Source organism: Chelonoidis abingdonii, chromosome 1, assembly GCF_003597395.2.
Source record: "Chelonoidis abingdonii isolate Lonesome George chromosome 1, CheloAbing_2.0, whole genome shotgun sequence".
In the NCBI taxonomy this organism is placed as follows: domain Eukaryota; kingdom Metazoa; phylum Chordata; order Testudines; family Testudinidae; genus Chelonoidis; species Chelonoidis abingdonii.
In genome coordinates, this window is record NC_133769.1 from 367,893,450 (window position 1) to 367,907,413 (window position 13,964).

At 47.7% G+C, this 13,964-nt stretch overlaps 1 protein-coding gene and 1 pseudogene across 1 annotated transcript in view; one reads left to right on the forward strand and one right to left on the reverse strand.

The window, feature by feature from the left end:
• Positions 1-2,417: 2,417 nt before the first annotated feature.
• The window catches only part of LOC116832347 (ecto-ADP-ribosyltransferase 5-like), a 17,078-nt pseudogene continuing 5,531 nt past the window's right edge, over positions 2,418-13,964 (reverse strand).
• The window catches only part of ART5 (ADP-ribosyltransferase 5), a 55,079-nt gene continuing 52,343 nt past the window's right edge, over positions 11,229-13,964 (forward strand). Inside the window, exon 1 of the mRNA XM_032793009.2 lies at positions 11,229-11,555. The gene's annotated coding sequence lies outside the window, so the exon portion shown is untranslated. The remainder of the gene's footprint in view (positions 11,556-13,964) is intronic.

A 13,964-nucleotide genomic window follows, 5' to 3' on the forward strand; every position in this document is an offset into this window, starting at 1 on the left:
TGGGTTCCCTAGGGAGGTGGTGGAATCTCCTTCCTTTGAGGTCTTTAAGGTCAGGCTTGACAAAGCCATGGCTGGGATGATTTAGTTGGGGACGGGTCCTGCTTTGAGCAGGGGGTTGGACTAGATACCTCCTGAGTCCCTTCCAACCCTGAGAGTCTATGATTCTATGAAAGGCAAGGCATTCTTGCCATTGAACCTGGTTTATTGAAAAATAGGTCTCGGTAAAGGGACCTGATTTCATTTTTGGGTGAGATTATAAATTTTGCTGCTCATGGTAACTGGTTTGGCATAGTAATTAGATGTTTCTAAGGCAAGTGATCTAGTCCCGCCCAACAGTCTGATAAAAAATCAGCACTAGACATAATGTCCATATTTAATGGCATCAAAATGCGTTAGCTGATATATCACAAAAAGTAATTTTAAATGGGGAATCATCATCCAATGGGGGTGTCTGAAGTGGGGTCCTGTAGGGCCAAGTAGTATTCAATATTTTTATCAATGAGTTGGAAGAAAATATAAAATCATTGCTGGTAAAATTTGCAGATGATACAAAAATCAATGGAGTGGTAGATAATGATAGACAGGGGCAGGTTAGTTACACAGGTCAGAGTGATCTAGGTACTTGATAAAGAGGGCTAATTTAAATAACACATTTTAATATAAAACAACACAGAGCAAACTATGTAGCTCACACTTACAAGACGAGGGACTGGAATAGGAGCAGGAAGTTGAATTGGCGAGACAATTACTGATACAGTTGTGACATTCTATACCTCGAGGGAGCGTCCTGTAACCCCCATATTCCTCATTTTTTATATAATCGTGATCTTACCTTGAAGGCATGCCCCATACGTAGCAGGGACAAGGTTGTTATCTGCTGAAGGTCATTTCTCTATCCATAGATGTATACCATTAATGCATATGAAGGTGAGAATTGTGTTTTATGGTTTTCACTAAAACATGCTGTAAGTTGGGGAACCAGCCAGATATCAGCTCCCCAGAGGCGACGGCAAGGAAAGTAACCAATGCCCGGATGGGGTGTCAAACAACCCATCAACAACCATTGTCCTGCAAGGGAGCTGCAATTCAGTGACTCACCCGCACGAGGCCACACCAGGGAAATTGCTCAACCTTGCCTGGAGACTCAGTAATGCCCCCAGACATGCCTGGACTTGTGTGTTCTGCAAGCACATGGGACTGAGGGTATAAAACAAAACAGAGCAGGTGCATACTTTGCCTTTCTCCTGCCCCCACCTATGCTGCAAGCAACCAAGACACTCAGAAGAAAACTGAAGACTCCAACAGAGAAGACTGGCCCAGATTTAAGGGACAAACCTGTATCTTAAACATAGGCGTGGACTCTGTCGGTGCTCTGGGGCTGGAGCACACATAGGGAAAACCTGGTGGGTTCTGAGCACCTGCTGGCAGCCCCCCTATCAGCTCCCGCTGGTGGGCCCACTGATCAGTGCCTCCCCCTCCCTCCCTGTGCTTCCTACAATCAGCTGTTTTTTGGCATTGGGAGGCCATGAGGGGGAAGGATCAAAGATGTGGCACACTCAGGGGACAGGGTGGAACTGGGCAGGAAGGGGTGGTGTGTGGCATGGGTAGGAAGAAGTGGGGTGGGAGTAGGGTCTTGGGGGAAGCGGTGGAGTGGGAGCAGGGCCTGGGGCAGATCCAGGGGTCAAGCACCCCCTGACACTTTTGAAAGTTGGTGCCTATGATATTCAGGACGGCAATATCCTGTAGGGTGAGAAACTGTTTAGTCTAGCTGTTGCCCAGTCTAGTACAGGTAAGAGTTTAGACAGTGTACACTTTTTTCTTTTGTTAACTAACTGACTTTTTGCCTAACACTTCGTCAGTTGAAATCTATCTTTTGTAGTCAATACATTTGTTTAACTGTTTATCTTTACCAGTGAGTTTGCCTGAAGGGGTTTGCAAAGGCTGGCGTATGTCCACTTTCCATTGATGAAGTGGTGAACCAATTAATTAATTTGCACTGCTCATCTTGAGCAGGGCAAGACAGTATATTCCTGGGGTACAGTTCTGGGAGCTGGGGGGATTTGGCTCTGGTGCCTTTCCCTACCTATGTTGTTACTGATTAGCCCCCATGCAATCCCAGGACAGTCAGTGGGCAGGCAGGTGGGTAAACTAGCCCAGAATTGGACCTTTGATTTCACCAATTAAAAATATCATCTTCTGAGCAAATTTCATATGGAAGTGACTGAGAGATCTAGACATGGGACCCCACAAACTGTCCTGTTACAGATTCACTTGGCCGACATACAGATTAAACCTATCTACTGTTTTAATTAAAATAGTTTGACTTAGTTCATTTCTTAGACATCTTTTACTGTACAAAATTGGTACAGAAGTGCTGGCATGACAGGAATACAAGTAGTTTATTTATATAACAGACTCCAATTTATACCTCTACCATTGCAAGACAAATCCCACCTGGAATAGAACTATGAGCTTTCATTTTGATCTACTCATCAATAACGTATAACCAAAACTTGCCCAAGCAGGTACCAGCAACTTTCCCTCCATGTTCCTGATTCCCTCTGGAATGCTGGCAGAATTGCAGGACAACTTTGGACCTGGCAAGTCCCATCACCATGATTTGTACTGGAGAGAAAAAATGAGTAACACGAATAGGACAATTGAAAAACCAGCAAACAGCTTCAGAGAAGCAACATGGACCAGGATGACAGATCCTCCAAACAGTAGAGGGCTCAGCTCACTGGGGAAGGCCAGGCTGCCCCTGGTAGCTGTTAATAGGAAAAAGCAGATCAAAGAATTGATAGGAAATTATTTCACACTGACAGATCCTTAAAGCTGGACACAGGTATCCTTCCCAACAGCTACTGGAACCTGCTTATTGCAGAGAGACGTTAATCCATTTCACCTCAGCAGGACACTCCAGCTTGGGACATTCACTTCACTGGTGAGATTTCACCTGCTTCGTCCCTCCACAGCCTGCTTGTTCCTTTGGTATCAATCATTGGTGAGCACGTTTCCCCTAAGACAGTTCCAGAGGCTCAGATTTGGAGCTTGTCTGCTGCATAAGTGTATTCCAGTTTTTGTTGGTTTGTTTTTATTGGCTTTAGGAAGAAATGTAGAGCTGGGCAGAGAAGGCCCATTCTATTTCATGGAGGATTTTGAAATTTCAAAATTTGGTTTTATTCATACTTGGAATAAAAAACACCCAAATTTTGAAATTCTCCACACAAGGGAACGGTGCCCCAAGTAGGCTGTCCCAGGGTCGGGGACACTGGAAGTCCTGGGGTCTATGACTCCTAGGCAGCCCGCCAGCCAAGCTGCTAAGGAGCCAGGCGGGTGAGCTGGCCAGAACCCAGGCAGCGTTCTGACAGAACAGTGTCAAAATCAAACCATCTCTGCAAAAGGTGAAGAGTTTGATGATTTGTCAAATTCCAATGAGAAAATATTTTGTTGAGATTTTTCTTACTTGCTCTGGTAAAATAGTCCTGTTTATGTTTAGTCCTTTGGGAGGATGTAGTTCCACTGGGGCTAGAATGGGTCTAGTTATGAGAGGAGGGAGATGGAGACACACTTGTGGTGCTGGGTAAGGGGATGTGTGTTCAGCTTATAGTTCAGAACACCGAAGATGAATCTTTAGTGCTCTAAGGGGTTATTCTCCTTAAATTTTCTTTTCTGAAATCAGCTGCGCCTGGAATTGAGTCAGAGGGGAAGGTGCTCAGATACTAGTCATGAACTCCTTATGAGAACCTGGATAAATAAACAGAACATGCAGTTCACCTCACTTATTTCTCAACTGGTTTCACGTGACATGTTTCCATGGTGGGGTTGCTCTCAGCTCTGCACTTCAATACAGAGGTCGAGTCACTTTCGAAAGAATGAAAACAAAAATTTTCTTTCTTATCAGAGTTGTAAACGCATGTTTGGGTCTTCTCTCCTATGGTACAAACAGAGGGTCAATGAAATGGGAGCTGCCCAGGTAGAATTTTCAACTGCATTCTACTATTTCCAAAGAAACATAGGAACTGTTGGACAGGATCTAGTCTGGTGTCCTGTCCCTGACTGAGGTGAGCCCCAGCTGTATCAGGAAACTGCAAGAAACCCCAGCAGGGAATAACCTACACATAGAGGAAATTTCTTCCCCAACCCTGGCAGTTAGTGACTGCCTTTTCTCCTCAGGCCTAAGGGTTTATTGCCCTTTTAAAACAATTAGTTTATCCTACGTAACAACTGTGGAGATTCTGTCTATATAAATGGCTAATTCTTTTTTTGAATTCTTCTGAGTCTTGGAGTCTTGGAAAGGTTGTGTCAATGAGTTCCACAAGTTAACCCTGCATTCTATATAACAGGGCACACACCCTTTTACTAGTGATAAATTACACACTGCCATTTCCCCCGTCTCATGTATTATTTTGTACATCTCCGTCATGTTTCTTTTTATGTCTTTTCTCTTAGCTCAGCCATCCCAATCTCTCCCATAGAAACCTCTCCAGACCTCCGATCATTTTCATCCCTTCTCTCTGAACTCTTTCTCCATTTTTACCTGCCCCAATAAATCTTTTAGAGCCGGTGATCAGACCTAAACCTACTATCCCAGGGAAGAGTGACCCATTGATTCATGTTCTAATTAAGGCTGCAAGTATGTCCCGGAGGTCATGGAGGTCACGGATTCTGTGACTTCTGCACGTGGTAGGTGTGACTGACCTCAGGGCCACCCGAGCAGCTCGGGAGGCTCCAGTGCCAGCCACACTGTCCTCCCCTCACGGCACTGGTCCCGGGGCAGCGGGGCCACCCCCCGCCAGCAGCAGCGGTGACTGTTCCGGGCTGCCCCCTCCTTTCTTCTCCGCTCCCCCAGCACCAGTGGGAGGTCCAGAGGCCCTTCCCCCAGTAGCTGCCACAGAGCCCCTGAGAACACCCAACATTTAGTCTGGGGTATACAGTACAAGTCATGGACAGGTCCAGCAGCGTATTATCACTGAGGGCGGCAAATTAATAATAGCAGCATTTTTGTAATCGCTGCATCAGTGACACCGCGATTCTAGCAATCATAGCGCATATTGAAACCACCAATGACGGCGCGAAGCCATTTAGTAAACATAATCGCAAGAATCCTAAATGTTAATAATATGACCGGAAGGAAGAAATTAAGTGGTTCTCAGTTTTGGATCCATGCTCAGTCCCGCGCTATAAGCAAAATTGCGCTATACAGACATGTGTTCAAGTGAGGGTCCGCTGTACTTGTCATTTTATTTATAATAACTTGTAAATGTTCAATTATTCTAATGATATTTAGATTCATTTTAGTTCAAATGAATTTGTAAAAAAACTAAAACAAGTTCTATGGGGCTGGGAGTGGCAATTATTTCAGGGCCTGGGATGGCAAAATCAATAATCCACCAATTTTAAACCTTGAAATTTTGTTTCTCGCCTGTGACTTATCCATGACTTTTACTTAACAAAAACATGACTAGTTATTAATATCTTCACATTATTTTCCAGCCCATCATTCCAGGTGCATGGTAATGTTTTGTTTGCTTTATAGACTTTGCAGCACATTGAACAGGGGTTTGCATTGAGATTTGCACTGAAGTCTCCACAATGATGGCCAGGTCTCTTTCTGATTTGATACAGCTCATTAACAATCCAGTGAAATTATCCCTCACAATGTACGTTACCTTGAATGTGTGTCAGTGATTTTCACCTGATGTTGCGTTGCCCATTCACCCAACTTGGTTAGATAATAATATAATATATGGAGATATAGCTATCTCATAGAACTGGAAGGGACTCCTAAAGGTCATCAAGTCCAGCCCCCTGCCTTCACTGGCAGGACCACATACTGATTTTGCCCCAGATCCCTAAGTGGCCACCTCAAGGGCTGAATTCATAACCCTGGGTTTAGCAGGCCAGTGCTCAAACCATTGAGCTACCCCTCCCTCCTTCTTGCTGAAGTTCCTCACCGTCGTCCCTAGCCATGACTGCCCCAAATAATGTGTCATCTGCACATTAGGCCACACCACTGCTCCCTTTTCCACAGCCTATGGATTTGCTGTGCCGTGTCTGAGGAGCCACAGCTGCTCAGTCAGGGCTCCTACGGACTCTGTACGGGGCGTGTGTGTGTGTGTGTGTTGAAGACTCACAATGATTTGGGGCCTTCACCTGTCTTTCTAGTGTTCCCATCACCATGATGTCTAGGCACCTTCTCTTTCCTCAGTGAGCGAGTGGGACCCAGCATCCACCCCCCCCCAGCTCGAGCCCTCTCTAGCAGAAAGAGTCGTTGCAGCCTGTCTCCCCCAACCTTTGTGGCAAGTCCCCATGCCAGCATCCCTCTCATCAGTTCTCCCTGAAGTGGGGTTTTCAAAGTCTCCACAGCAAATAGCCCCACACAAATATTTCTTGTGTTCAGCCCAGTACTCCCCACCCAGGTACGCGCAGTTAAAGTGGCTGCAGGTCCGGTTTGTGCTCCGGAGGACAAAACTGTTACTCCCTTGTCCTAGGGGCATGTTGAATATCTCATGGACTGGGATTAACTCTTCTTCCACCTCCTGAATGTATGAGAAGGCCCTGATCTCAACACCAATGTGGATGATGAACAATGTGTCCATGCCAAATCTCTTAGCTACTCCTATATCAAAAGATGAAGAGGCAAAATATCCAAACCTGATGTGATCTGATCCCATTTGCTGAAATCTGACAGAACCCTCCCCGGTACACCGTTCTTTTGTACATCACATCACATCTCTGTCATAAGAGCTGTGAAGCTCTTGTCAAGTAATAATGAAAGGCTTTGAACTGGAAACTGGCCATGTATTGCGCTCGAGATATCCCAGCCTCTCTCACTGCTGCATTCAACTCACTGTGAAAGTCATTATCAGTATAGGCTATTATGGCTCTTTCACGCTCATCTTTAAAGCCTCTGGGCAGACAAATCTTTTTCTTTACAAGTTCCCATTTTTTTCCTGAGTTTTCCCACACCCTGCTAAACACTGAGGACATGGACTTTTCTTTCTCTAGCAGTTCAGGTGCAATTCCATCCATTTCTTCAGCACATCCTATATACTGGTCATCAAAAGCATCATCCATCATGCGCAGTTCCACCTGGCATCTTGCCTGGGAGAATAAAGGAAACATTTGGTCACATTAGCATTTGTGTTACAATAGCACCTAGAGGTCACACCCAGGATCAGGACCCCGTTGTGCTCGGCCCTATACAAACACACTAGGAGATGGCCTCTGCCCCTAGAAGCTTACCGCTAAACAGACAAGACAGAGGAACGGTGGGAGAAAGGGATGGAACACACAAGCAGAATCCTCAGGGTGTTGCTTGGCAAATGTCACATTGGTGCCTCAGTTTTGGGAGGGAGGAGCAGGATGAGTGCGATGGATTTGTAGTTGCCCTGTAATAATTGACTAATACTGTCTGTTGCCCTGGTTCCTGGGGAAAAGAAGCAGGGGTGGATACAAGAGGTCTGGGAATGCAGGTGATCAGAAGATCTGTGTTGGGTTTAACGAGGAACACTCAGGGTACGGCTACACTTGCAGCTGTACAGCACTGGGAGTTAAACCTGTCTTCGTACAGCTGAGTAGGGAAAGCACTGGAGTCTGGCCACAGTTGTCAGAAGTAGATAGGTAACGGTTAATTTTCTTTTACCTGTAAGGGGTGGACAAGGGGGAATCAAGCACCTGACCAGAGGATCAATCAGAGAACTGGATTTTTTTTTAAAGTCTGAGAGGGAAAGGAACTCGGGGTCTTTTGTTTTCTCCCGGCTGTGGTGAGAGCATCTTTCCTTCCATCTCCAAGCTTCTTTCTAATCTTCTGTTACCAAGTGTGAGTACAAAAGAAAGCAATAGGTTGATATTGTAAGTTGTATTTACATGTGTGTAATCGCTGGACTGGTTTTAATTGGCTATTTTTTGAATCAGACTGTGTATTCCTAATTCTTAAAGCAAGAGCCTGTAATTGACATCTATAATGCAGTGGGTTATATTTTTCTGGGTATATTCTCTGTTCTTTTTTCTTATTATAAAGTTTCTTTTTAAACACCTAAACGTGATTGGTTGAGGTTTTTGGTTTTTTCTCTTATGGTTAGGCTACAGGAAAGGGGGGTGGAAAATCTCTTTATGTTAACTTTACTAGGTTTGAATGCATTGCGCCTTAGGGAGAGAGTTGATTGGCCTCTTTGTTTTGCCTTCAAAGGAGTTAAGTACTGCATCGCCAGGCTCACCCAGGGAGGGAAGCTGGGGATCCTCAGATAACGAGGAGCACAAGGGGAGGAACTTGTTTTCCCGTTTGAGATAGGAGACCCAGGGTTCTGGGTCTTGGGGGTCCCCCAGGGACGATTTTGGGGGGCTTCAGTGTACCAGGCACTGAATCCTGGTTGGTGGGCAGCGAGATCAGAGCCAAGCTGGGTATAAAGCTTGGGGGAGTTTCTTGTTAAGCCCCCAAACCTTTTGGATGCTAAGGTCCAGATTTGGGACAGAGGCTATTACCACAACTAGTGACAGCCTGCCAGGCGCACTGGATGTGTGCCACATTTGCAGCGGCATTGTGGTGTGGTGGCATTATTAGGTAAGCCATTCCCAGCGTTCAAGTGGCTGCAACAATGCCTTTTCAATAATGTGCGGGGGTGTGGAGTGTGACAGGGAGCGGTGGGGGAAAGAGAGAGTGGGTTTTTGGAAGCTGACACACTGTGTCAGCTCCCTGCCTTCCAGCAAACGCAACTGGTTTGGTTTTTTCTGTACAGACCAGATAAGCAGCACGCCTCACCAAAATGGAGGCCCCCCTCCCCCCCGTCTCCCTCCCCAACCCGCCTCTTCTCTTCAAAACAACATTAGCTATGGGCGTTCAAATGGAGCCCCCGCCTGCCTCTGCTCATTCACAGCAAACAGGTAGACTGGTTTGGTTGTTTGATAGAGCAGAATCCTGGGCCAGAGTCACACAAAACAGGAGAGGTCCTTCATTTAAAAGGATTATGTGGAGTTTCAGGAGGTCAATCACCCCGTACAGTGAGAGAACCAGCATCTCATGCCACTCTGCAGCAGCTGTTAAATCTCTTCGAGGAGTGGAGTATCTGCAGCTCTGTAGCCCAGAGATTACAGCGCTGTATTATGCCTTTCCCAATGTGGACGGGAGTGAGTTACAGCGCTGTGTGACTGTGGCACTTTATGTGCTGATAACTCTTCAAGTGTAGCCAAGGCCTTTTTGTTAAGATGGGAGAGGAGTTGTTTAGGGGAGCAGGCTCAGGTGCAGCAGAGGTGAAAAGTAAGCTGGTACGGGCTGGTACAGGAGGCACCGGTAAAAAAAGGAGACTGACTGAGGGAGGGAGAGAGAAGAATGCTCCCTGCATAAGAATAGTTTAAACTCAGCTGTTCCCTGATGGTTCAGCCCCCAGGGCTAGGTTTCTGGGCATCCCTTGTTAATTTCACTCACAGTAGCTGGGAGGAGGGGGTCTGAGGGGAGGGTGTGTTTGACCATGGCAGGGGCAGTCCTTTTTGCCCCCGGGATGAGGGGATCTCTCCAAAACTAATATACATCACAACAAACTACAAGCATTTGGCTGCACAGCTTAAATCCAGAGCTAATAAAAGCAGATGGAAGGGGAAAACTCAACTGTCACATTGGTTTCTCGCTCTCCCTCCCCCTCCTCCAGCCAGGCTGCAGACAAGGCTCTGCATTCCTCCCCCACCCCCAGCAGGGGTTTTCCTCTAGGCTCTAGCTTGCAGTAAGGGAAATGGCTGAGATGCCTGCTGCTGCTGCCTGCAAAAGAACAGTTTAAACTCAGCTGTTCCCTGTGCAGTTCAGTGCCAGAGTTAGGAGGCCGTTTCTGGCATCCTTGTTAATTTTCACTCCCAGTTGTTGTTGGGTGTGTGTGACCATGGCAGGGGCAGTTCTTTTCTGCCCCGGGATGAGGGGATCTCCTAAACACAATCAAAAATCAGGAACCATTTTCCAAGTTCAAATCTATCCATTCCCTCCCCAGCAGAGGATCATGGTGGTTGTGATGTCCAAACTGCTTGCAGATCCTCTTTGAAATGTATACTGTTTAAAAAACAACACAAAAACATGGAGAACATGGTGGAAAGATGTGTCATGATGATTAGGGTTTATTTTGGGCAAAGCAATTTTGCTAAAGCAACTAAAGATTCAGAGGGAAAAGCAAAATAGCCCCATAAGACAAAACCACAAAGGGCTTGGAGGGGAAAACTGAATATTCAGGGAAATTATTGTACCTCCTTTGAAAGAAATAGTAGTTTTCATTCCAATCCACCCTCTTTATACATTGGTTTAAACACCTGAAATGTCCTTAGGACAACGGGTGCAATCTCAGATCTCTTTTTGTTTTGTCCTGCCTGCAGAGTACAGAGGCTGAAATTGACAATACTTTCTCTAAAAATCTTGTATATTTCATGAAGGCTATTCCAGTTGTCCTTCATTCACCCCTGACTTCCCCTCCCCCCCGGCTCCCTCCCTGGTTGGCTGGCTGGCTGTGGTTTTTGCCTTGGTTACTTACTCCTTGGCAGACCCAGCCCAGCCCAGCGGCACCTACTGGCTCTCTGCAGGCAGCAGCCCACAGGGGTCGGTTGCTGGGGTTGCTACTGGTCGGTGGCAGGCTGCAGCTGCATTGTTTGTGACACATTCATACACATGCACATACATACAGTGTGTATTACTATCCCGTGGGGACGGCGCCAGTGCCCTTTTGAGCGGTGGGGGGCAGAGAAGACAGTATTTCTGCTGCTCCAGAGGTGAAAGTAAGCCGGTCCGGTCCGGTCCGGTATACCAGCAAGAGCCAGTGCACTGTGCTGGACCACATCGACTTCCATGGTGGGGATTGAAAGGACTGCGGGCAGCCCACAGCCCTTTCAATCCCGGCCACGGCTCCAGCGGCCAGGCTGGGGCCAGGATTTAAAGGGCTCAGAGCTCCCCGCGGCTGTGGGCAGCCAAGAGCCCTTTCAATCCTGGCCACAGCTCTGGCGGTTGGACTGGGGCCAGGATTTAAAGGGCTCCGGGCTTCCCTCAGCGACAGGAGCTCTAGGCCCTTTAAATCCCTGCCCCAGCCCCGCAAAGTTCAGGGTTCCCCCCGGCAGCCAGAGCCCCGGGCCCTTTAATTTCCCCCTGAGCCCCGGGGGGGGCTCCCAGCCACCTCTGCAGCTGGGAGCCCCTGGCTTATTTAAAGGCCCTGGGCCTCCCAGCCACAGCTTTAAATCTTGGGGCCTTTAAATCTCCCAGGGCCTTTAAATCTTGAGAGGCCACGCCTCTTCCAAATGAGGCCACGCCCTCCCCAGGACTCCGGCAGTACCGGTAAGTCCTGTAAGTTACTTTCACCCCTGGGTGCAGGTCCTGAGAACCTGCCTACATTAGCCCCAGGTGATGGTAGCCCTTTAGGTAAGACCGATGTGAGTGTGGACTGTGGGTTGTTTTAAAAGTCAGTTTCTCTAAACGATTTATTCTTACAGTAAACTGAACAACACTTTGTCTGGTGTCAGCAGATACCCCACTGGGCCCCAACTCCCAAAGTGACAAACCGCAGGGACCTGAACTCAGCCGGAGCTGCTGGGTAAGCACAATGGGTGCACAGGTACCGCAGCCCACGGCCCCGTCTGAGAGTGGGAGAATCACAGGATTCCTGCCCAGGAGGGTAAAGGCACAAGGCCTGACACCTGAAGGGCTGCACTCGGAGACCAGCGAGCCACGTACCCGGGACAGAGGTGTTTTTAATTTACGGTGTCTATGTTAGTGTAACAGATATATTGTGTGCAGATGAGGGTTAGGAAGAAAGGCAGGAAGTGATACATTAATAGAGAAGACAAAGCAGGGGGAACAAGGGACATAGAAGGGAGGGAGCTAGGAGGGACTGAGATTCCAATCCACTTCCACAGGAATATCTAGAAACCACTCCCGTCTACCTCAGTGGGAGTCAGTGGGTTGCCATCGCCGTATGCCAGCCATGCACTGCATGCTCCAGGGCTGGTGGTGACCATGGGAAAGTTACATCCAGAATCCAACTCCCAAATGCACATGGAGGACGGGCAACACAACGCTGTTGTGATGAGTTGTATTAACCCCACATTGGATAACCAGGGGCTAACAGGAGCCCGAGCCCCTTTAGGCTGCGGGGTGGCACCCGGAGGGTGTTATGCACAAATGGTGATCAGACCCAGCTGGGGACGTCCCCTCTTGGGCTAAAGGCAGAGAGAGGCCTGGAGCCAGCACTGGAGGGCCCAGAGCCAGGAGGAGGCCTGGGAGGCTGGAGGCAGTGAAGCCTGCGGCCAGAAGTGAGTTGCCTCAGGCCAGGAGGAAGCCAGCAGCAGTGTTGGTAAACTTAGGGGGTGTTTGGAGTTTGAGGGGCTGCAGGGAGAGGGGGAAGACCTCGGCAGTCCCTCTCCTGGCAGTAAAGAGCGGGGAGACCTGAGGGGAACAGGAAGGCTCCTGCAGGGTAAAGAGGAAATTGGTTTAATTTTGTTCTTTTGGTTTAGGATTGAGCTGGGGGATTCCATGGGGGAGCCCTGTAAGCCTGGCCCTGAATGAAGGATAAGCCAGGAGAGGCTGTGCGGACTGGAAAAAGGCTGTGGTAGGAGGATATCAATGAAGGTAGAAGTAAGGAGTCTGATAGAACAGACCTTGGCTTCTGCTCAGAGGATCCCTAGACCGGAACCCAGTTTCGTGGGAGGGTTTGGGTTCCCTACCAACCACCGCAGAAGGTGCCTCATTAGACAAACACCTGTCTGGGGTGGTCTCGGTGCTCTTGGTCCAGCCTCACCACACAAGGCTATACAAGATGACCTCTCATGTCCCTTCGAGCCCTACAGGTCTATGGGTCTAAGGCAGTATGGCTGCCTGCATAGCCTTGAGCAGAAACACAAGAAAACACAGAGTGTTTCACTGGCAAAGCTCAAGAGTTTACCTGATGGATTCCCAGCCAGGTTTGAAGACCGAAGTATGTCAAGGGGATCAGCAGAGGCTTCATCATGGTTCCAACATCCCTGTGCGGCTGCAGAAGAATCCATCAGGAACGTAAGTGGAGATATGGGGGCAAAGAACACATCAAAACCAAACATCCTCCCAATTGTTTCACTGTGATCCGTTGTTCCACATTCAGTAACTAACTGGGATTTCCCAGGCAGGAATGCTCTCTCTGGGACAGCAGCCCAGCCATAATGGAGGTGGGTTTGACCCTGAAATACAGTTCTCAGTTGGAGGGGTGGGGAGTAGTTGTGGGGAAATCCTGCTTTCACTTCATGGTGATCACATTTCCCTAAAAGATTTTGTCGGAGATGTGACATTATTGATATAAAATGGGACCATATAGAACATGGTTTGCAACCAAGGTCCTGTAGTGGCACCAAATCCTATGTAAAATGGGATCATATCAGGTGTCTAAGACCAGGTTATGGGTTACTGGTTATGATTATGCTGTCTGTATGTCTGTATCATTATGTAGTTGAAGTTTAAGTATTGGCTGAATACTGTCTGTATTTCAAATTGGTGCTGCAGTTCTGGGAAATACCTCAGACAAGCTGATGTTAGCTCTGCTTAGCCTGCTTGATGGCCCATTAAGGACCATCAGCTACACAATTGACCCACTGAGAGAAGGCAGATACGCCTTGTAACTCAGCAAAGTGTGCAGGGACTTGCCCATGTGACTCCAAACTCCATTTTGCTGTAATTTTCCACAGTCAGAACAAAGAAGTGTTCTTACACCTGGAAAAGCCTATGTAAGGATGATACCTCATCTCCATCTTGTCTTCAATCCTGCTTCTTACCTCTGGAGGGATTTTGCTACAAGCTGAAGCTCTGCACAAAGGACTGATGACCCACCCCAGTGGGGGATGTTCTCCAGAGACTTGATTTGAACCTGCAGTTTACTCCATCACTGCTACAAGCCTGAACTAAGAACTTTGCCATTACTGTATGTAATTGATTCCATTTAACCAATTCTAGCTCTCATCTCTATCTTTTTCCTTTT